This window comes from Condylostylus longicornis, unplaced genomic scaffold, assembly GCF_029603195.1.
Source record: "Condylostylus longicornis isolate FDR11 unplaced genomic scaffold, ASM2960319v2 ptg000028l, whole genome shotgun sequence".
NCBI lineage: Eukaryota > Metazoa > Arthropoda > Insecta > Diptera > Dolichopodidae > Condylostylus > Condylostylus longicornis.
The window spans coordinates 2,960,861-2,984,639 of record NW_026577997.1 but is presented as its reverse complement, the minus strand read 5'-3'; the positions used below and the strand labels follow the sequence as shown (position 1 = coordinate 2,984,639).

Below are 23,779 nucleotides of genomic sequence, written 5' to 3'. Positions count from 1 at the left end.
AAGCACAGCACAAAGCGAAAGCATACAAAATGGACGGATAAAAGCCAAGCTGTAAAAAATTTTAAAATTTTCAAAAATTTGAAAAAGGATATTAATATTTAAAAATAAATATTAAAAAGTAATAAAATTCAATAATACAAAATTATAGATGCATTTTTTCCGGATGGAACTGGAGCTTCCAAGGAATAAGCAGGTATGCATATACATACAAGAATACATGTACATATTGAAATTTTTCCAAATTGATTTTCCTCTTGGAATTTTTTTTTTTTTGCAAAATATTAAATGATAAATTGAAATATTCCGCAAAATAAAATTTAATATTTCTAAATTGGGTCAGATTAGCGAAAATTCTTCTAGAAAAGCAATGAGTTCATGAAAATGGTGGACATTTTTAAGTATAATTTTTTACTGAAAAATATAGAATTACGTAATCAGATGAATACAGTTATTTTCTTATTGCTTATAAGGTTTAAAAATTTCTGTATTAAATTTTTAGGAGTACCAAAAAAATATCACGTAAGGAAAGGAGCAAAGAAAGTACAGTTACTTTATAGTACACATACTTATGTATGAATATACTTATGTATGTATATGTGCATTTTTTTCAACTACATATATTAAAGCTCAGCTCCAGTAAAATAAGTTTCCAATTCCAATAAAATTTTGTTGAAAAATTCGTAATTTATATGAGATGGTTAATATGAGAACTCGATCAAAAATCTTTTCCACGCAGTCTTTTAAACTGTGTGCGTTATTAAAAAGTACAGATTTAATACAGATTTGAATTTTTGATTGATTTGTAGAAATTGAGAATTAAAAAATATATGTATGTATGTACGACAAGCTAAATTCTTTACCTATCTAAACTAATTTAGAAGAAAATTCCAAAAATGGAAAGTTGAATAAAATTGAACGCTGATACTATTTATTACGAAAAAAGGAAAATTATATAATATGCATATTATATTTTTTCAAATGTAAAAAATCGCCTACTTTTTAAAATTTTATTTCAAATACACTTACATACATATATACCAAAAGGAATGAATTTTTGATGAACAGATTCAAAAATAAAAATTTTGTTGAAAAAAGTTGAAACGTGTAGTATCAGCCAATATCCCTAAAGCTTAACGATCATTTTGACAACATATGATTTAATTTTTTTTTAAGGTTGGTATTACTGATGTAACTTTTTGCCATTTTTTTTTTTTTTTTAAGCACAGCACAAAGCGAAAGCATACAAAATGGACGGATAAAAGCCAAGCTGTAAAAAATTTTAAAATTTTCAAAAATTTGAAAAAGGATATTAATATTTAAAAATAAATATTAAAAAGTAATAAAATTCAATAATACAAAATTATAGATGCATTTTTTCCGGATGGAACTGGAGCTTCCAAGGAATAAGCAGGTATGCATATACATACAAGAATACATGTACTTATTGAAATTTTTTCAAATTGATTTTCCTCTTGGAATTTTTTTTTGCAAAATATTAAATGTAAATTGAAATATTCCGCAAAATAAAATTCAATATTTCTAAATTGGGCCAGATTAGCGAAAATTCTTCTAGAAAAGCAATGAGTTAATGAAAATGGTAGCCATTTTTAAGTATAATTTTTTACTGAAAAAAAAAAAAAATTACGTAATCAGATGAATACAGTTATTTTCTTATTGCTTATAAGGTTTAAAAATTTCTGTATTAAATTTTTGGGAGTACCAAAAAAATTTCCCGTAAGAAAAGGAGCAAAGAAAGTACAGTTACTTTATAGTACACATACTTATGTATGAATATATTTAATTTTCCTATTAAATTTCAATAGTTTAGATTATTTGAAAACGTTACAAACCGATTTCATAATTAAATGATCAACTTTTTGAATTAATATTGTAAATACTTTAAGTAGATTTTTATAATAATCTTTTATTGTTATATAATAGTTGATAAAAATTAACAAATTTTATGCTTAGTTCAATTCATCTAACTTGAAATCACAGGAAAAAAAAATTAATTTCCTGGAATATTAGTAGGTATAATAGGATTATATGATTTATTTTTCTAATAGGATTTACTCTTCCTTTTTTAAAATTTATAATGTATGTGTGCATCTTTTGATCAAATTAAAAGCTAATTTCATTTCAAGCAAAAATGTTATCCTTTTCTCTATTGAAAAATTCAATTAATTTTTTTTTATTATAAAGAAGAAAAAATTTGCTTTAAATTTTGTTAGATATTTAAAATTTTTTATATAAGTACTCGTATGTAGGTACATAGGTATTCAAAAAAAATTTAAAAGATTTTTCTTTCTTAATAATCTTTTGGAATTCGAAATGACCTTCTATTAAAGTTTTTTTTTTTTTGTTAAATTTCTATTTTTTTTTATTGTTCTTTTAAGAAAATGTAAGCTAAAATGTAATACAGATAACATAAAAAAAATCAATTTAGGATTCATCCATTATACTGTCTGAGAGTTTATCACTAAAAAAAAATTTAATATATAATTTAATAAATTCACTTTTGAAAAATAAAAAATGCTGGCTAAATAAAAAAAAAAAATAAGTTTACTAACATATTATTTTAATTTTGTTATTACTTTTAGTCTGTTATACGGATTTTGTGTGTAAAATATTTTATTTTATCCTTTTTCAAAGGGTCAGGTATCAATATATGTAAGTACATACATAATATGTGCTAAATATATAATCAACCAATTTGGTAATATCAAGATAATCAAAATCAACATTTTGTATGTTCCGGACATTTTTAGTACCTACATACATATATGTATGAGAATAAAATATGATGTAGAATTTGAAAATTCATTTATAATTCTTTTATGTTTTAAATGAAGAAAATGGACTGATTCATTAAAGAATTTAAAATATATCACAAATCAAGAATTCTGTTGTTGTAAGTGTGCAACTATTATACCAATGTTTTTATTTTATGCAAATTCAAATTCGGCTTAATAGATTAAACTGGTAAATAAACTAGAAAAATTTAATTAAGTTGAATCGTGCTTAGTTCTAAAGTTTTAGCTTTTACTTGTTCGGAATTTTGTGACAAAAATTATTAATTATTTGAAAAAAATTATTCAAATGATATTTAATTGCAGATGTTAATTAAAAAACACAAATTCTGGCGACTATAATTTGATATTATGTTATTTTTAGTTACTTACCTACGATAAGTGCGAGATTAAGAAATTTTAATTGAAAGGAACCTGAGACAAGTCGCGTTCCTGTTTTAAAAATTATTTTTCTCTATTAAAATTTTTAAAACAAATAATTCATTTAAAAAAATTATATTTTGCATTTGTCTTTGAAGGTAATCAGAATTTCAACTTAGATGTTTTAAACAATGTTATAATTTGTATCCCAATAACAGGCAGTGAGAATTTGCAAATTATTTTTTTCTATTTTTTGTTTAAAATTTTTTATGTAATCTTGTTTTTTTAATATCTTAGATCTATTTTATAGAAAGAACCTTTTTCAATTTGGTCCAAAAAAAAAAAAAATACTTCTTTTTTTAATGGAATTTTCGAATACTGATTTATGATAAAAGCTTAAAATCTCAGTTGTTTTTCGTCTCCATTCATTTATATCTAACTTAACCTTTAAAAATAATAGAAAAGAATAGAAAATTTATATATATATATTTTTTTAAATAATGCCTTTAAATCCTATCATTATTTTGTAGATCAATAAAATGATTTTGGCAAAAAAAAAAGTAAAACTTCAAATCGGCAAGCAACTAAAAATATAAGGAATAAAGGATGATTGCAAAACATAAAAGCTATATCTATATAAAATAGAATACAATCGAGATTAAGATCATAAGGACATTTTTAAAGTATTCTAATGATATTTCTTTTAAGGTGAGTTTAGTTTTTTTTTTATATGATTGTCTAGAATTTTAAGATATTTATCTCAATTTGATGTAATATTTACTACCATATTATAAATGACAACAATTATATTTCTTAAGTCTCTAGTGTAAACGGTATTGAAAGTTGCTCTTTTTATTTATTTCTATATAAAACTTCTAGTCATATTTTAGTTAGGGATTTTTTTTAGTGGTTCTTAACTTAAAATTTCTTTATTATTCTTCTTCCGATTTTAGCCATATGAAATTTTTACTATTTTATCGATTTCAAAGTTCTAAATTTTTTCTTTTCTATAATATAGAAGATCTTAAGGATGTACAAAATGATATAAATTGCAATCATAAAAATTTCCTTAAGAATAGTATTTTTCAAAAAATATTTTTCTAAACAAAAATAAACAAAAAATGTGTGACTTGTGGAATTGAGTAGAAAATTAATGAAGTTGGTGATCGTATTTTATTAAAATGAAGACTACTATTAAAAATTTTCTAAAAAAAAAACTAAAATCTTTTTGTTTCTATCTTATGATAACATTAAAAATTGACTAATAAATATTGTTATTGTTACTCGTATATGAGAGATTTCAAAAATTTCAAAAGTAATAAGATATACTTTTGAATTAAAGATAGATTAATAACTTTATGATAGACAGCTAGAATAAATTGGAAGATTTTAGCTTGGATTGTTCAAATTTATAGACTTTTTTGTTGGATTAGGTGGAAATTTTAGTTTTCTTAACAATATTTCGAATAATAGGAGAAATTTCAAATTAAAGTTTCTTGGCATTTTTAAAGTAATACATATTTTTTAAGTGTGTTAGTTAGTTGCGATGTAGGTTTAATTCCACAAAATATAGCTTTTAATTTTCCACATCAAAAAATGAATATATTTCACAATATGAAATTTCATTTTACACAATTATCCGATCAAAAAACCGGAAATAAATGAAAAAATATAAGGCTTTCAATAAAATAAACGAATTAATTATAATTGAAAGGATTCTTTTGAATAGATTACAAAAAGTTTTAAAGAATTAAAATTATATCTGAGAAGGTCTATTAGCCATTTTAATTAATTACATGTGCATATATGGTGGAATTAAATTACCAACTCATATTGTCAAACATTGAAACAAACATGAATGTGATATCCAAAAAAATAAAAAAAAAAATTACTTCAAAGGAACTACATTAACCATACATTCATTTATTAAAATGAAAAAGAAAAAAATTCAAAGGATATAAAGTAAAAAAAAAAAATTCAACGAAACTCTGCAAAAAAATCATTAAATTGCAAAACTGACCATCATCTCTGGTGAATCTGATTTTGTCTTTAATTTAAACTTCTCTTTTCATTTTTTAATAATAATTTGCAATGCACAGAATATTACCTGCAGTGTAGGTGAACTTATGATATAAATTAAAAAAAATATTAAAGAATGTGTGTATGTGAAAAAAAAAATATTTTTATAATAATAATTTTTACTAGTATAACCTTACTCCCTATAATGTATACGATGTATAAAAATGACGCCATTCAACTTATCCTTGACATCCAAAACGCTATAGATAGGTATATCAAATTATATAATGTTGATGTAATTTACAGTTCATGAATAGTATCAAATGCTTTTTCATATTATGTGAAAGGCATAGATTGTTTTTGAGAGGAGTAGGGACTAAGGAAGAAATGTGAGGAAAGCACTAAATAAAATTTTTCGTGTGTACATTAAAACTCACATATTATTTAAATTCGTTCTACAATAAATTATTATGAACGCCCAACAAAGTACGGTTGAAAAAATTTGTGAATATTAAGGTTTTTGTGTGTTTACTCAAACAGGTTATTAGGCCGGAATTTGCTTGATGTTGAAGTGCTGGTCTTTCTCAGGAGAGAGCTATGGTAGCTAGGCATGAAATGCCAAAATTTTTCAAAGTCCTATGTTTAAATCATTTTCAAGTAGACGATACAAATCACAAAAATCCTATCTATGTATCGAAAGGTTCGTCCCTTCGTCGATTCATATGACGAGGAAGAAATACGTACATATATTGACGAGAATATTTTCTTCCGCATTTTGGATAGCAGCAATAATGGTATACGTTCCTTATTAAATTTAATTTTTTTACAACATAGAGTAAAAACTGCATCAACATATTTTTCTCTTATTCATTCATTATAATAACAGTATACTACTACCATTATAGATATAAGTACTTTGTAAACCGTGATTTTAAAAATGTTTTTTTTTTTTTTTTTTTTGAAATACCTAAAGTTTTTTCTGTTTTTTTTTAATAAACTTTTAGATAACATTATATTATGGTAACGTAAGTAATTTCCTTGAATATTTCCGCTTTCATCATACTTATACATACGTATTTATATAGATATGTACATGAAGCAATGCATGTGATGATGAAAAGTTTATAATGATATACTGATAATGATGATGATTATGATGCTTACATGATTATGGCGCGCTGCTCATGATGATATTTTTATCCATTACAGGTTTTTTTTGTGCGGTTTCAACAATTATTTCGTTTTTTATTAAAAAAAAAAGACCGGAAAAAATCCAATTTTTATACCAACTTTAATACTTCCACCTTCCCGTTTTTTGGTCCATATTCATGTTATTTTTTAATCCTGAAAGTTTATATAGGTTATGAATATTTTTTTTATAGTTTTGTTAATTTTCACAAATTACGGTTGAGAAAAAGAATTGTAAATGTTTTGAATATACCAGCCTAACTCTACGGTTAAATTTCTTCTAATAAAATGTTTAAAATTGTACAAAATTAGAATTTTCGCAATTATTGTTTGATCTTTTTATTGTCCTAGTGAAAAATATTTAATTTTAGTAATTTTAAATCTTTGATTAATTAAATCCTGTTTCTTTTTAGGTTTCATTTAGAAAATATTGCAATGAAAAACAAACTGAGTCAACTAATATTGAGTAAAGTACAATGAATTTGCTTCAATATTCAATAAAGACCATTGTCGGGAAGCTTTTATTAAAACAAGGATTCAATTTGAGATTTTGTGCTGATTAATGCAAATTAATTTTTAAAAATTCATTTTTAAACGCTGTGCTTGGAAACCTATACATAACACGAGTAAGCAATTTTGTTTTTTGATTTTCTTATCCTAACTTGATATAGTTGCAATTATAATTACATTTTCATACCGGAACTTTCTTAATCATTCCACGTACTTACATACATATATATACGTTTATAAAAAAATTATGTTTAAATTTCATTCATACAAGTATTCTTCAATAAGGTCTAAGGAGTTTATATTTGTTGTATTATGGGCGTTTAAGGAAATAATTAAAAATTTGACGTTGAGTAATTCGTATAATTAATGAACTTTGCATTTAAAATTATATTTTAACATTCGGAAATATACACATACTCGTATATATATATTTTTGCATAGATCTAATAGAAATTTTTATATTTTAAATTAAAATTAAAGTTATATGCATAGCTATTATGAGAAATATTTTAATGAGGTGTTTTTGGTTTAGTTACAAATTCTTGAAAATAAATAGTTTTAGAAGTTAGTAACAATTCGTAATATTTTCATGGTATTTACTACTTGTGTTCATGATAGAAAAGGTGTAAGAGTAACAATATTCTTTAATTCGAATTCTTTTCTATTCTATATATAGATCTGTATTATTTAAATGAACAAAAAATCATATTAAAGAAGATTTAATACAATATTTCATGTATTAATTCAAGATTCAATTTCAAAAGAATAATGTTATAAATATAACCGAAACACGAAAGAGTTGATTACATGAATAAAACAAAGAAATTTAAAAATTCTGTAACTGTTATACCAATACCAATTGATATTTTCATTTATTCAAAATGAAAAAAACCAACACATTAATTTTTGCGACCATCATTTTAAAAACCACAAAGTTATCCATTTTATTTATATATAATAATTGGGTATATTAAGAGATGCCGGAAGTTAATTTTTTTTTCTTTCTCAGTTTTATTTTTAATTTTTCTTATTATTTTAAATGTAAATATTATAGATCTTTATTAACTGTAATATCATGGCTTATAGCTTTGAGTACAGGAACCATAATATAAAAACATAAGATAAATATTCAAAACAATTGCAATTTAGACCTTTAGTATATTATGTATATAAGAATAAGATTCAGATAACATTCATGAACAAGAAAAAAAAAGGGAGAAAGCAAAAAAATTTATTTTTATGTAAAAACAACGAAAAATTGTTTTAAATTACCTTAAATATGAAAGTAAATCGTTTCCCTTAAAAACGATTATTATTCTTTCCTTATAGTATAAGAAGGATGAAAATGAATATAATAATGATAAAAATAATAACAATAATAATAAAATTTAATAAAAGGATATTCAGGTTTTGTTATTGGCTTCAATTTTGGCGTTTTCAAACTTGTTTTGTTTCTTGTTTATTTTTGTGAAGTAAATAAAATAAAATGCTTATAAAATGTTGATGTTTCGTTTTTTTCTTTCCGCAAATCTTTGTTTCATAAATATTTTCTGTTCACCTACATTACATACATTAATATGTATATATATGTATATATAGATATGCATATTAACAATAAGGAATTACAAGCTAAAAGGGAAAGAAAAAAAAGAACAATAAAAATAAAAACAAAAATTAAAAAAAATGTGCTAATTTTGACCCAAAATTTTTTTTTCATTTTAGGTTTTTCATCAGTGTTGTAAATAATGGCAAAAAATCAACGATGCATATCAACGAAAAATAAAATTCAAAATGAAGCGGGTAAGATGAAATTCTTTTTGATTTCAGTAACTTTTTGACATCATTGGCTCTTTGAATTCAATGACTTTTTATTCGAAACATTCCATCTTCACTTTCTAGTCAAGATCAGAAGCCTTTAAATAATTTAAAATTATTTATCAATTTTTAATGATGGGCAACAATTTTTTGAAATAGAACAATATAGCGCATCTGAAAAAGTTTTACGGTACTCAGTTTCTGTTATAAGTTTGAGAAAAACGTTTACAGATTTTTAACTACAAAGTTTAGATTTTTACTCTTTTCAAATTTTAAATGAAATTTTACATAATATATAATTTCGTTTCATTAATGGCATAATTTTATACAAATAAACTATTTGCAACACTGTCTGTTTTCTCTTTTTAAATAACAAATCGATTAATTCTTGACTGGAGAACGCTAAAAGAATGAAAACTAAAATTGAATTTGTTTTTTTTTTCTTTTAGAATCAAAAGGATAAAATATTTCTTTTAGGAATTTTTAGGTATTTTTTTTAGGTATAACACAACGTAGAAAATGTGAAAATAAAAATTTATTACGAATATTTAAATTTTTAAAGTAAGCGAACAATAAGAAATTTTAAATTAAATTATTTATTAAAAAAAAAGTGAAAAAGAAAATTAGGTAATTTTAATGAAATCAGTTCATAACGTGTATTAGAAGTAAAAATAATAATATTAATAATGAGTAGGCGGGATGGTTAAAATCAATGAAAAGTATATAAAAACTTTAAATAGCGGCTATTAAATTATTAATTTTTCCCGCTAAAATGGAAGTTTTTACTTATAAGGACAGGATTCAATTGAAACCAGTAACTTTTTGAAAACGTAGGTTTTATTTCTTGAGTGCAAAAATTTTATATTAAAAAGTTTTAAAAATGTTAAAATTGTACTAAATATTTCTTTTTTTCACTAAACATGCTTATTCTCCTTAAATCACTCTAAAAGTCAAATATTCTGAAAATTAAAAAAAAAGAGCAAGAAAACAAAAAATTCAAACACTATTCAACCTTTGAACCTTATTGTGTGGTTGTGTATAAAGTAAAAATGAAAACCTTTGAATAAAAATATTCTTTTGAAACAAACGCACACACACATGAAATTTTGATGAAAATTAGAAAATATTTTTCGATTGGTGCAGTATAGTGCAGTTCATATATTAATACTAATAGCTTTTGAACTTTTTTAGTTTTAGTAATCAAATTTTTTATTTAAAAAAAAAGTAGAAATTCTAGATTTTCTTTTTTGTTTTCTAGGAAAAATTTTCAACTATGTAGTTGTTAACAACAAAAATAATTCTTTGAGAAATAAATTATTTTTTTTTTGTTATATTTTCTCTGACAAACATTAGAATTTGTGTTATGGATTCATTATAATATAGCAGGGGCAGAAAGAGATTATGCAAAAGCAAAATAAAAATTATAGCTTTTGCATCTATAGGTCCCAAATGAAAAATATGCAATTACTTAATTGCAAGTGTTCATTTTAATGAAAGAACCAAATGAAGTATAAAAAATGTAATTAATTTAATAAAAAAAAAAAAATAAAAAAAATTTTATTTTTTTGTATATTTAAAAATTCGTAAAATTTTTATGCTTCTTAATAAAGAAGTACGTACGGATGTACGTACATACAGAAATGTATATTCAAAACGCATAATAAATATTTTTTCGGAAAAATTTTAATTAAATTAGGTATATTGCAAAAAATTAAAGGAAATATTAAAAAAAATGTTTTCAGTTAATTGCATAGCTTCAGGCGGTAACTTTTTAAAAAACAGAAATTTCTTTTTTGTTTTTTTTTTTCCATATTATTTTATAGTTGTGTTATGAATTGAATTTCATTATCGAATTTAAAAAAATATAATAAGCAATAAGTTAAGCATTAATTTTCTTCTCAGAAAATTTCTACAATTTTGTATTATGTATTATAATTAGAAGTTCTAATTAGAAAATTTTGAATTTCCAAGGAAACTGAGATTTGAGCAGGTATCTTTGATTTACATAGAGCTAGAAAAGACGTTCTTGCGTGTGTGAATTGCTTCGTTTCATGACGATTCTGTTTTTCTGCGCTCATTGCAATTGCTTACTTTGTATGCATATATGGTAGATTCGACGCTTCTTACATTTACGAAGGTATATGTAGGTGCAAATATATTTTTAAATCAATTTTTTAGGCGCAATTGTTAAAAGAATATTTTATTCTTATGGTAGTAGTCAGAAATTTAACCATTTCAACTGATTTCAAATTCAATAATTAGTTGTCCTTTAAGTTTACATTTTTTTTTCTGTGAAAAATACTTTTCGTACTTATTCAATTAATGTTATTCCTAAAGTTTTCCTTTTATACATAAAATATAAAATATTTAACATAAAAATAAATCAACTTTAAAATTAAAATCAATTTAATGATTGAAATTTATTATCACACTAAAGATGAAAACAACTTGACAACTTTTGTACATTTTATATTTTTTCTGTTGAAATAAAATTGATGTCCTGGCGACAATAAATGAATAAATTTAATATCAATACAAAATACATAATATTATTATTTTTTTCTTTAATTTTTGATTCGCGTAGTAAAATAAAACAAAGAAAAGGAAAATTTTTACAAATTAAAAGTTTTTTAAATATAATTAAAATTGAAATTTAATTAATGTTGTAAAATATTCAAATTTCATAAAATTTTGATTTCAGTTGAATGAGCTGGAAAAAAATTAACAATAAAAGTTATAAATTTTTTTTGTCAGCTATTTTGTTACTGATTTTCAGGGTAAAACAAAATTAAAAGGAAAAAAAAAAAGTTGAAGTAAACTTGAATGACATTAAAATTTTTGGAAAAAAAATTAATTCATATCATAAATATTATTATTTTAATATAAGTTTATTAAAATAAATTTTGTGAGTTTAATTATGTTGAATGATAACTAGTTTGGGATTACGAAAAACAGAATCGATTGATTGAAATGAAGATTTTTGAATTTTATTTTTTTGCCCCTTGCGTTATAAAAACTTTTATGAATATATTTGAATCTCATATTTCAATTTAGTTATTGGGACTTATTCTGAGTATCGACTAACTAAGGGATAGTGATGTGTCGTAAAAGTTTCAAAAATTTTATTTTAGACGCGAAACATTTGTATGAGTTGGTTTGTGTTCACAATAATAAAGTCACATCACATAAGTAGTGATAATAAAGTCACTATCACATAAGTAGTGATTCGATACTTTAATAAGTCCGCCCCATTGTATAGTAACTTAGTATTGCTCGAAAACAATCTACTCGGGATTAAATTTTCTTGTGTACCTATAGGTTTTGTTCTTATCTTCTTTAATGATATTTTCATAATCGAGAAAATACTTTACCCTTTTATAATACGCTTTCGTAATAATAAAGCCAAATTTATATTTTTCCTTAATTGATTTCAATTACATATTATGTTTTTATAATCTGAGTTAAAGCATTTTGATTATAATGTCAAGAATATCATATTAAAAAAATTTTTCACTTACGTTTATTTTTCAATGCGTTGAAACTGCAAAGAAATAAAATTTTAATAATATTAAAATATTATATTTCAATAAATATAATTTGATAAAAATGTTTGTTTACAATAAATAATAAGTAAGTTTAAAAATAAAATAAGTTATGATTCTTATGAGCTTAAAAGTAGCAAGCAAATATTAAAAACATTATATCGGTATACTCAAAGATAAAAATAGTTTGAAAATAACTTTTCTTATTCTACCTTTCTCTCAACACATTTTTTGTGTTCCATATACACAGATTATAAAAAATATCGTCTGATTTGCTATAGAAAAACCAAATTTTCTGAAATTTTTTAAAGTAATTTTCTCTAAATTTCGAAAACGAACAAGTTAATTAAATCAAAATTAAATTGATTCACTGTGTATAACACTTATTTTCATATTTTAAAAAGAATTTTTATTTTCTTTAAAAGAGCAAATAGTAATATACTCTTTCTTTAAATAAAAATTTAATGTAAATTCAGAAAAAAAGTACTAACATAGTAAATAAAATTTAAATGAAATAAAAATCATAACTGCATGCAGTAAATTACAATTTTTTTATATAGAATCTAATTTACATTTCATTAAATTTATCAATAGAATGCATAAAAAATTAGAAAATAAAAAATGGAAATTCTTTTATTTTTCTATCTAAAAAAAAAAGAAAAAATTGCTCTGCAAGTAGAAAAAAAAAATAAGAATGAAAAACTGTTATCTGTCGAAAACATTGAATTTTATTGAATTTCTTAAAAAGAAAAGTGGAAATATAATATAGAAAATATATATTAAGAATACAGAAATAAGAGGAAGAGAGCTATAAATAAATATATTTGCAATAACTACTCTAGATATACTCGTATATAGAAAAATATTGTATTCATTGAAGTGAAGAAGAAAAAGAAAAGAGAGAAAAGAAAAACCCTAATAGTAAACAATATAGTTGCATAGAAGCACCGACATTCTTTGAAATATGTCTAAACCTTATGGCAATAATAATAATAATGATATTAACATAAAAATGTAATATCTATGCATAATATCTATTCATATAATATGGTAATGAATATGAGAGAGAGAGAAAAAAAGAAATTGCTGCAATGACAATAGTAAATTTCATTTTGAATTAATTTCTGTCACAGTCACTATTAAAACAGTGAGAAAAAAAATAACGTCTAATTCACAATGCTAAAAATTTTTTTTCGATACAATACAAATACAATTACATACAAGGAACAAGAACACAATATTTCTTCATGACAACGATAAAAGTACAATCAAGGCAACCTATATTATAGTGAAATGAATGAGAAAGCAAATATATTTCTTGCTGACGCTTTGAAAACATTGCCTCCATTTCCATAAGTCATAAGTCATACTTAAGAAATATTTTACTACTCATTTCATATCTTCATTCATCACACCCCCCAGTCCAAAATCTTTCATACTATTTCCTTTTGTTCTTTTAATTTAATGGCAAGAGAAGACATTTTATGGTGCATTGTATTGAAATGAGAAGTAAAGTGTCCCGTATGGGGAGAGAAATAGTATAAAATTGCTGATTGATGCTCATTTTACTGTCATGTTTATTTTTATCTTTTTCAATCTATTTTTGTATTGTTTACATGTTATTTGTAATTTAAATTTTTTTACTAGAATAAAGAGAATGCAAACAATTAAATTGAAATTTTATAATCGAAATGGCAGGATAGCAGGATACTTGTACAGACATAAATAATTAAATTCATCTTTATATATTTTTTGTGTTATTTATAGCTTAACTACTAATTTTTAATATTTATTTTACTTTATTTTATCTTTTATGATTTAAAAGACTTTTTAGTTTAATAGATTTGGTAAACTTAGTGGCAAATATCGAATTGGAAAATTTGTAATTAAATTTTATCAATTTTATAAAAACCTTCCAAAAAGCAAGATAATTAATTTTATTCATTCATTAAAGTTTTGCTCAATAAGTACATCCTTTTGCAGTTTTTTTTTTAATTCAAACGACTCTCATATGTCATATTTGAAATAAATTTTTATTAACGACGGCACGGATTTGAATTTTGAAACTTTTTTTTTTATAAATTTATTCAAAAAAAGAAATTAAATTTTTCTAATAAATTGTTTAAAATTTTTTTTTCAGTTTTCAAATTAAATTGTCTAAACTATTTTAGAAGTACAATAAATTAAAAAAGTTTTTTTTGCTTTTTTTGCATCAATTTTTCATCCGAAAATGAGCCACCACGTTAGAGTATAAAATTTTAAATTTATTTTGTTGAATTCTCTCAAGGATATTCGGCTGTGGATTTGGAGAATTAGAGTAATTTTAAAATTGTATTGTTTAAATTCTAATAAAAATATGTTGATATGGTGAAAGTTCTTATAGATTTAAAATATTTAAAATTTTCCGATTTCTGTTAATTAAATAAATCATTTTTTCATTGTTATTTGAATATTGCACAGTATTGTGCATAAATGTGATTTTCTCTTAGTAATTAATCAGAATAGGTCCCTATATTAGACTGATAGTATAGAAAAAAGCAGCAATATTTCAAATGTATGTATGTTCATATATAAAAAGATTTTCATAATATAAAATTTTTGATTTTTTATTTAATGTCATTTTTCTCATTTTTTTCTTAAATTTTTAACTTAACGAAATTCAATTCCTACTTTACAATATTCAATTAAATTGAAATAAATTTTATTATTTAATGAGATCTAATATTTAAAATTATTATAAATAAAAATCATTATTTTCAAAATAAAATAAAAATTTCTATTGTTCATTAAAACAAATTTAACTACCAATTTTAATTAAGAATTTAATAATTCTATTTTAGACAAAGTATCATAGGTCTATGCACAAATAAGTAATTTTTGAATTTTATGCTTAAATAATTAATAAATTTTTTAATTACTTAGATATTATTAAAATATTCATATTTTTTTTATTTCAATTTTTTTTCGAGAAATAAATTAAATTTTGCATTTATTAACAAAAGGTTATTGTCATACCACATAATTAAATGTATTATATCCCATATATAAAGTTAAGTATTTTGTTTTTTCAATATTGTGGTATAGTATAATAATAGTTTTATTAATATTCAAAATAATTTTATTGTTATATTTAGATAGAAATATGATACAAAAATTCAATTATCATAAAAATGTAAATATTTAATAATTTCAAAATTCAAATATTATAAGTATATTCGTAGAGAGTGCTACTGTATAGTTTAAAATTTTTTATATAAAATTTGTATACATTTATATGTAAAATTTTTCCAATTATTTTCTCGAGGACTATAATATTATGTAGTATATAGATAGGAATAGTAATATGTACTTATCATTGGGCAATATCAATTTGAAATTTGCCTGAAAGCAAAAGCTAATTAATTTTTTTTTCTATATATACCTACTACCCCTTAGTGCATATGGTTCGTTATCATATGAAATCGGAAAATCAGCTTATGTAAATAATAAAATAATTACATTATTTATTACTGATGGAAAATTAGTTTGAACTGAATTGTTGTGGCAGTAGTATTTTTTGTGCCAAAGTTTAGTGCATTTCTCTTTTAAAATATTATAATTCATAAACATCTTCCACGTGTTAGTTTGAATAATCATTCACAATAGAGTTCTACATATAATGAAATTTAATACAATGTTGCAGAAGAATTGATCCACTTGATGTGAATCTTATGGTCTCTTATACCAAATATTTGATAAAATTTTTACAAAGGATTTTGAATGATATTAAAATTCGAGTTTACAGTACAATCAATTCCAATCGGCACCTACATTCATTTTTCTCCATTTAAATTTCTTTAACCAAGAAAGGGTTAATAAAATGCATTCAATTTTCTATTGATTTTATAATAAAATTTTGCCATTAATTCACCTTCTTCCTCTATTATATTTGAATTTTTAAATTATTGCATTTTCTCATATTAATATTGAATTAATAATTTGAATTCAACAATTATTATATGTATAACCATAGTGCTGATATTATTTACTAGAAGCCATATATTAATATTATTTCAACAAAACTTGAATAACAAATAGAATAAAAATTAAGTCAAAAATTTTCAATTATTTCTTTACGGAGATGTGACTTTTTATATGTTTATAAATGTACTTAGTGTTTATTTGCATAATATGTATTTAATTTATTCATTCATTATATGTTTTGTTTTAAAATAGTTTTGTAAATGATATAGAAGACAATATTTCAATTAATTCAATTATTTTATTTTAGAATTTATTACAACAAATTTGTTATAACTAATTGCACTAATAATGTTATTATTATTGTTAGCACGAGCATAAGGATAGTAAATAGGTATATTGGATGTGGCACAAGCATTTATAACCAATTCATTGTTTACTTTTATCAATTTAAATGCGTCGTTTTGTTTGGATATTTTGAGTTTTGGTGCTCATTTTATGTGTATTAAGAATTAAATCAACAAGCCAATTTTGTGAATAAATGAAATTTCGTTTAGATTGTAATGAAAAGTCTGAAAGTAGTTTTTAAGGAAGAAAGCAAATTAAGAGTGAAACTAAAATAGTTTATATAAAGACAAAGCTATGAAAATATTTGAAGGGTAAACCTAACTTGGATCCTCATTTTCCGATTTCCGGAAGACTTAACGATTCTCTGATCAGATGTTACTGCTTTTCATTAATCAAATACCGAATATTAACCAAAACATTTGGCATCTTAAATTTTATGACTTTTTTGCTTTAATTTTTTTGTAGGTGTTGTTTAAAATAATTTCTTTTCTCTTTCAATTTTACGATCATTTTAATGTTTTCAATGTTTTTTTTTTATTTGCGAAAATGTTGTATGTGTCCCACTTAACGTACTTATAAGGTTTGTACTTTTTCTAAAAGTGTACGTGTGAAGGATATTTTCAACGTGGATTTACTGATTTTTTTTGGTTTTACTTGTATTTTTACCTTTTTGCCTTTTTGCTTTCCATTTTAAGATTATATTTTCCTTAGAAGCTGTAAATCATAAAATAAAAATGAAAGCAAAATTCATTTCCATTTCTCATATCCCATATTTTTCTTTTTTTTTCCCTTTAGATGTCTGGCTGGTGTTTGTGTTACTTTGCTTTTTGTTGTTCTGTGAATGAAACGCGCAAATGGCTGTCTAATGCTATTATTTACAAGATGTTGAAGATAATAATGGTGTATAAATTAATTCATTCAAAGTGAGTATCCTTGAAATTTTTTAAGTAAAAAAATAAAAAAAGAAAGGAATGGGTTATAATCTTTTTTATTTTGTATTTTTAAGGTGGAATAGTTGCTGACACAATATTCTAAAATGGCTCTGTATGCAGATGAAAGTGTAAACTCAGAGGTAGTTGAATATAAGGAAAATTTTGTATTGTTTAAAATATTTTAAAAGGCATTTTAATGACTTTGAAAACTTCTCAATTAATGCAACTGTACTGTAACTACCATTTTCTACATTTTCGAATGATAGATACAGAAGAACTTTCTTTCATATTTCATTCACGTGCTTTGCACTATGCCATGTTAGATCAGATTGCTGTAATTCGCTGGTGTCATACATCTTTTCACATTACTGAATGTGAAGATATGTATGACACATAATTCAGGAAAATATTGGGTATGTGAATGTTATTTTTTAGAGAAAACGCATTATAAGGTAGAAAGATTCTTAGTAATAATTGGAGCGTGAAGTCTGGGATGCGTTAAAATCCGTAAATTACAGTAAACCAATCCTCCTGAAAGCATAAAGTTTAATTAGAGAAATTGAAGTTACGAGCCTGAATGAAGTATTTTTATGAATATATTGCACAATCAGTTCTCAGTCAATCATTAGTAATGAATTTATAAATATTTCCATATTTTAAATACGGGCAATTTGCTGTACTCAACTGTTGTATTGCTGCAGCAATTGACTGAAAATAAACATCAAAATTTAATCGTTAATTTAACAGAGTTGCGTTCCTTTGACTTGTGTTACGTTTAGAATACGCATGATCAACAAATGATTTTTAACAAAATTCCATTTATACAAAATGTCACCTCATTCACGTTTTTTTTTTACACTTTTTCCTTATTTCAATTTTTATGTCAGACTAACATTAAAAAAAAATTTTGTTTTATTTACAAAACTCTTTTAACGTAATTTTATTTTACAGAAAATCTTAAAAGAAACATCCGTTGGAACAATCTATGGTACATGATTGTAATAAACTCGCTACAACTACAAATTTCTGTGCAATTAACAATTATACAAGAGTGAAGAAAAAATTAAAACAAAATCAAGAAAACATGTTATTATCCATTTTTATCTCTGGCAGAAAAAAAAGGAAAAAAATATTTAATGTACACCGTTTACGTTTTTTTGGAGTACTGCAATAGTGTACAAGACTGTTCTTTTGATGTTATCATTCTTGGGAGTCCTCATTATCTTGCTATATAATGTACAAAAAGATTAAGAGTATATAGGATATTTTATATTCATACAAGTGAATATTATGAAAGGATTATAATATTCTTCTAAGAAACAAAACATTTAGGAGGTGCCTGGCGATAAAGTCGAATGAAATAAGTTATTTCAATTTGATTGCTAAAAATTCTTCAAAGATTGGAGAAATTCAAATACATGTATTTTGCCATGAATCTTTAGGAAAAGAAAGAGCTGAACAAAATTAAAACTAAAGGAAGTGAAATGAAGTACTAACAATTTAAAATATGAAAAAGGATGAAAAAAATTTGTTTTAAAGAAGTTTTCGGGATTATGGCAATTCATTGCAGTAAAATAAATAGGAAAAAAAATTCTGACAAACTTACTTATTGGCCTCATTACATAGCACTAGTTTTACATGCTAAAATATATGTGTACTTAAACATCTTCAGTAGAGCGAGTAATTTTGCTTTAATACCATTTTCATTTTCCTTATTCCGTTGAATAAGTTTGTTAAATACTCAAGTATTTTAATTCGACAATGTTCGAAATCAGCACGTTGTTGTAAAGGTATAAAACAATTTTTCTTAAATTTTAAATTAAAAATTTGAATAATTTTAGCAAAAATAGATGTACTGAATTGATTAATGCATAATGAAATTAATAGTAGCAATAAAATAGAAGTCACAGTCAAATGGTTAAAACACAAATATGGGATCGACTTGCCTGCAATTTGCTGATCGGAAAATATAGTGCAAATGGTAAATAAATTTTCATTTCAAAACTACTTGTTATTCATAGAAATTTAAGAATACTATACAAAATTTAAAATTTAATAAGAATACTATACAAAATTACTAAAACTCCCTGTTACAGTAAATTTAAAGACAGTTAAATATACATAGGCACTTAGAGAATATATAAACAAAATTTTGTAAGGATTATAAAACATAAAGAGAAAAGGTTCCAACACAATCGTGTTATTACTACTCGTTCCATACCATAAAGTCACTTAAAAAAACAAAAAGCTGTTGATATTTTTATAATATTGAATTCTGTTATACTACTTTTACTCTTACTGCTTTTGTTGAAAATATAAATATTATGCGATGATGGTGATATTGATAATGATATAAGAGAAGTTTATCTTTAAGACAACAGATGGCGACAAGTTTTATTATTATTTTTCATTTTTTTTTTTTACTTAATTATACAAATACATACAATATGTATAATAAAAGTGTATATAGCATAGGAAATTTTATTAAGTATAATGTACAATTATTTAGTGTCTTTTTTTGAAAAAGATTTTTAAAATTATGTACTTTATTTACATTATAGCTATACAAATTATATATATATATACATATATATATATATGTATTAAATTTTAATTTTGCTTGAATATATAGTGAGTGAGGATGTAGTCTAATTTAAAAATAATTATTTTCATAAAGTGTAGGTATAGTGTGGATTTCAATGGATAAAATTTTTTTTTCAAAATTTTTGGGAGAGGATTGGGGCACACATTAATAAAATTATTATTATAATGGTTATAAAAGGTGTTCCAAATTGAAGATTTTTATAGAGTTTTAATTTAGTTTTAAGTACTCGCATAAATACAGGACTAAGAAAATAACAAAAAAAAAAAAAAAAAAGAAATAAGGGCACTTTTGGCACATAATAAAATTTAACATAAAAATATTTTTTTAATTACACCATTTGATTTTAATCTGATTTTTTTTTCTGTACAAAATTTCAATTTTCAAGGATTTTTTGAGAAAAAAGTTCGCTTCTGTGTATTTAACTTAATTTTAATACCATATAAATCATAAAATTATTTTGTAATTAATTTTGAATTTAAATTGTAATTAAATTAAGTTTTAAGATTTTCATATCAGCTACAAAAATGTACATCACATCAAAATTTAAATGGACTCTCATAAAAAGTATCAATTAATTTTTTAAAATTTTTGTTTATCTCATAATTCAAGGTTCAAATTAAAGGTTTGTGATCGACATAAATGAGCAATATTAGTCTTGATATTTATTTTAAAATTAATATTTGAACATTTGTGAAGATGAGATAAAAAAGAATACACATCCCAATTATTTAAGCTAGCTATTTTGGGTGAAGAGCCTGTAGGATGTCTTATATTATGAGACCAATAAGAGTTGGTGATATTGGACGTAAACCATTTCACCTATGACGCTAGGGCAGTCATCCTATGACTGAAGAAAACATGTGAGAGAGAAAACAGAATTTAATTTTTTCTTTTCCTTTTTTTTTTTTTTTTTCGCCCTTCACAGTTCCCGAATTTGTAGTACTTCTCAATAATATTATGCATATTTTCTTTTAATCTCCAATTTAGAAAACACATTTCATTGCTTCTTCTATTCACTACATCATTTTATTAAATTTTAATTAAATATTCAATATCCCTTTAAATTCAAAATAATAATTTTAATCAAAATTGGAATTAAATTGAATTCTAAGTATTTTATTATATGAAATGATTCAACATTTCACATCAATATAGAACAATAATTTTTTCTATTTTATTAAGGTAATGTTCATTCTGACCAATACTTTACTTGTCTCTATTGTCATTTTCAATAAATTATTTTGAAATTTTAACATGTCCCAAAAGTGCATCCCTTCTAATTTAATTTGTATTGCATTTTAAATGTACAAGTATGTAAGTATATACGTAACTTTTCAACATTCTTGCATGAACAACATAAAGTTCAATAGCAATTTCACAATAAAAAAAATTAAAAGTTATACCAGAATATCATGACCCAAATTAGAGTCCTTTACATAACTATTATCCTTCTTACTTATTATTATTATTATTGTTATATGCAATCTAATATTAGTAGTTTTATATATGTATGAATACATATATGTAATTAAATAACTAATACAATTAATTAAATTAAATAGAAGTTTCAAAAAGTCATACAGTCATATTGTCATCATTTCAATTTACAATATTTTAAGAATGTCAGTAACCAAAAAATAAAAAAAAGAAGATAAAATAAAAGGTACTTAAAAATTTGTACAAAAGATTATTGAAAATTAAAGAAAACTTATTATTGTTGGTATTAAGGACTATTAAAATTTTTCTTTGAAGTAAATAAGTACAAGATTGATATTTTTAATATAAAAGTTTTTGGTTTTAGAAGAATATTTTTAAAATATTCTATATCTTGATTGTGATCAATAAAAATACTTTCAATTCCATGTTTTCTTTAGATTTTCTTGAAAAGTACCTTTTTCGATTCAGTATAATTTGGATAAATATGACTAATATCTGCTTAAAATCAACAATTATATACATTTAGAATTACTTACATACTTGTACAAATTGTAAAAACAGCATACAAAATCATAAAAATCAAATTCTATATACTATTAGAAATATTATAAGGATATCTGTTGTTTACTATAAGGATAATATTATATAAAAAAATTTATTTTCTACAACAAGTTTTTATGCTTATTTTTATACGAGTACGAAATCTAAATGTACCAGAAAATAGACCAAGTATCTTGATCCCATAAGAAAAATTGAAATAAAAGCAGAAAAAAAAATAATCATTATTCTAGTTTAAAGAGGAAATGGGATACTATTCATGATGCACGTGTTTTGCTTAGACGTCAATCACAGTTTTTTTATTAGATATTGTACATACTTACATATATGAAAAAAACTTATCTGGAAATGCTCAGCCAGCACACACATGATATTATGTATATGTAAAAGTAAAATATTATTTTTGGAGAAATATTGACTGAGAAAATTTGGAGTTATTTTGAAAGTAATGTCACACACAAATATAAAAAGGCAATCAGAGAAAATGAGTATAAAATGTGCTTGAAATTTAATATTAAATTGAGTTCGTTGAGAGCATTGTATTGACAGTGTTCTTGGAAGAATCATTTAGACAGTAATTAGTTAGAATATGAATTTAAAATTTAGTGTAACTAGAAAGATAGCGTTCAAAGAGAATGTTCGAAAGTTCTTTATTTTATTAAATGAAAAATTTTTGACTTAAATGAGCTGAAAATAAAATGCTAAATGAAATGTAACTCAAATGAAATCAAGATGCCGATTGAAAGTTCAAGTATTAGTAGGGTTTAATATTATTTTCTCAATTCCACAGTTTGAACTTTGGAGTGTTGACGGTCTTGCGCAAAGTTCTTTTTTGAAACACGCGTTTATAATGATTAGATTTTCCATAAAAATATCTTGGAACGGCATTATTCTATATTACATAGTATTAAACCTCAAAAATTTATTCAAATATCTTCAATTTGGTATTCATTATCTTTAAAATTTAACATTTATGATAATTCTGCTTTACACCACATAATATATGACATAATTTTATAACTTGACTATCAAAGAAAGAAGGTGTATTTCGTTCGTACATATTCCTTTGTGAGTTTTCCTTAAAGAAAACTTAAAAATCACGCCATTCATCATCCTATAATAATATTTTAGTATGCAACATCCTATTTCTTGTTTATTCTATTTGACTATTTGGTTTATTTCCTCTTTTTTTTTCATGTGTAAATATATGATGTTATAGCGTTCATCCTTGTGATTTTACAGTTTCTCGTTATGCTTTTATATTTTAAGATTTTTTCTCAAGAATTTCATATTCCTTTCGCTCCTCACTTCCTTCTCTTTCAAATTTATATATGCATGTTTTCTTTTTGGTAATTTTATTATTCAGGAACCAAAAAAAAAGAAAACAAAATAAAAATGTTATTTGAAGTCATAAATATCAATTTAGACGTGCTAAATATAACTGCAGAATTATAAACTTTCAGAGTAAAATACTTAGAATTCTGAAGGATATAAGTGAGAGAGAAAGAATTGGAGGAAGAAAACTTTATTGAAATATGAAAACAAAAATTCTTGTATTCGTTCCATTTCATTTGAGAAATTAAGGATCTTTTTTTTTTTTGTGTACGTGTATACGTCTAAATTTTATTTTAGTAAAATGAATTGTAAAAGAAAAAGACTACACAGAAAAAGAAAAATTTTTCTAAGGATATTATT

General features: G+C 23.2%; 2 long non-coding RNA genes across 2 annotated transcripts in view; one reads left to right on the top strand and one right to left on the bottom strand.

Annotated features, from left to right (window-relative positions):
* Nucleotides 1-23,779, bottom strand: part of LOC129607800 (uncharacterized) — an 85,962-nt gene that overhangs the window by 44,862 nt on the left and 17,321 nt on the right. Inside the window, exon 2 of the long non-coding RNA XR_008696846.1 lies at nucleotides 12,221-12,243. This is a non-coding gene — a long non-coding RNA (uncharacterized LOC129607800). The remainder of the gene's footprint in view (nucleotides 1-12,220; nucleotides 12,244-23,779) is intronic.
* Nucleotides 8,601-17,622, top strand: LOC129607802 (uncharacterized). The gene is made up of 3 exons (XR_008696849.1): nucleotides 8,601-8,687; nucleotides 17,348-17,475; nucleotides 17,559-17,622. It is a non-coding gene; the product is annotated as an uncharacterized LOC129607802 (long non-coding RNA).